The 2069-nt window shown below is 37.1% G+C and overlaps 1 protein-coding gene across 1 annotated transcript in view; it reads left to right on the top strand.

The window, feature by feature from the left end:
- LOC118479038 (homeobox protein 2-like) overlaps window positions 1–2069 on the top strand; it is a 28442-nt gene that overhangs the window by 884 nt on the left and 25489 nt on the right. The gene's annotated exons all lie outside the window — the stretch shown is intronic.

Genomic DNA, 2069 nt, shown 5'->3' with positions numbered 1-2069 from the left:
AGAGAGAGAGAGAGAGAGAGAGAGAGAAAGAGAAACAGACAGACAGACAGAGAGACGTGCGCGCAGATTTTATCCCCAACAAGCTGACGACAGTACCACAAATTAATTATTTATAGTATATCATTGTGTCTATCTATAAACAAAGAAATAAACATAAGTGAAAAGGTGTAACAAAGAATTGGAAGCAGAAGGTGGTTTTGTGTGTGTGTGTGTGTGTGTGTGTGTGTGTGTGTGTGTGTGTGTGTGTGTGAGTAAGGATCGCTTTTAGTCTGTGTGTGAACAATAGAGGCGACAGTCCCGAGACAACGCCAGTAGGTTGATCCTTCAGCGTGGGAAATAGCGAATCACTTCCACTGATACCCTCCCCTGATCAAGATAAAACAAATCAAAGAAAAAGATGACAGAATTGGTAATGAAATTTTGTAGAATATCTCTAAGAACATCCTGTACGCAGAAAAATAGTATGATGATGATGATGATGATGATGGAGCCTTATTGGCGAAACGTTGAACTGTGAAAAAAATATTTTTGGAAATACAACAAGGTCTTAACTGTTTTAATACCTTCTTTATACAATGATGATGATGATGATGATGATGATGATGATGATGATGATGGTGATGATGATGATAATGGATATACATACATCATATTTGTACGTCAAGTTTGTATAGTTTATCAGTATGAATGACCAAAAATAGAAATGATCAACTAAAATAAAACAATAAAAGTAAAACATAAACATTACGCTTGATCAAAGTGGCGTCAGCTGAAATTCTACAAATTTGACCCCTGTGTCGATTCACGGCTCATCTCGGATTGCGAGAATCCATCCTTCTTTTTATGTTTAATCAACTGACGAAGATCTCCGGGAAAGCCAATATGACATTTGCCGAAAGATGAACTCTAGTATTTGACTTTGAAGACGGCACTCGTGTCGCCCACAATTCTCTCTTCTAAAATAACTTCACTCTACATCGCACTACGGTGATAAATGCCATAGGTGGCGAAGGTATTCCGCGTATATTACAAAAGCCCAACACTGCCTATTAGAGGCAAAAGAACTACCGAATCGTTTTAAACCAATATAATTCATATGGTTATAACCTTGCGTGCTAATGGCCAGCTCCGTGAGAAAGGGGGAGAGGAGAAAAGGGAGGGTGTGGAAGAGGAGGGGGGGGGTCGGTCGCACTGACTTTACAGTCAAGAATTTCAGCACTGAGGATACGCACTTTGACCTGTTGTATGAGTGGTTGACTTGCAAACATTTTTAAAAATACCTTTATTTTTTAGAACATTGTCTGCATACAAGATAATTTAGACCATGCTGTACCCTGTTCGCTTCTGCTTTATAAAAAGCCTAAACACCTTGCCTTTTTCTTAGGGTTTTTTTTTTCTTTTCTGGAATTGTTCCCTATACAAATTTGCCCATAAAGCATACACAATAGATTCTGGAAATGTTACAAGAGCTTCGGAACCCACCATAACCTCACAAAGTGACTTTTTCTAGACAAGTCCTTGGAATTCTTAAACCGCTGCGCCACGTATTTAATTTTGTGCTGAAGAAAAGACTTGATATTTCTTCCCGATGCCAGCTTTTCTCTTGTCTAAATTTGCCAAAACGAAATATGTCTGTTTGTGTGCTAGTTATGTAGATGAAATTCGTTCGACATCTTCGTAGTCGTTCTCTACTGATTTCTTTTTCTTTGAATTCACAATTTTTATTTTCCTTGAGGAAAAAAAATAATTTCACTTTAGTAAGTATACACCGTGCAAACTGTTCTCTGGCAAGTACGTGTGCGTTGTCATGTTTATTGTGAACTAAAAGTGAATAAGAACGTTTCTTTTCTTTGTTTCAGTTAACTGACTGGTCAACTGTATGTTGTTGTTTTTTCATTCAACTGATCGCCAGCACTAATTGGCATAAGAGTACTCACTGAACTCTTCACTCCTTTTAAAAATACTTTTATTTATTTATCTATTTATTCATTTCTTTATTTGTTTATTTACTTATTTGAAAAAAAAATGGCATGAGGGGTTCTCTGGCTTTTTAAACTCGAAATCTGTCC

The sequence above is a fragment of the Aplysia californica genome, unplaced genomic scaffold (assembly GCF_000002075.1).
Source record: "Aplysia californica isolate F4 #8 unplaced genomic scaffold, AplCal3.0 scaffold01504, whole genome shotgun sequence".
Taxonomy (NCBI): domain Eukaryota; kingdom Metazoa; phylum Mollusca; class Gastropoda; order Aplysiida; family Aplysiidae; genus Aplysia; species Aplysia californica.
This window is presented reverse-complemented; position numbering and strand designations above follow the sequence as displayed.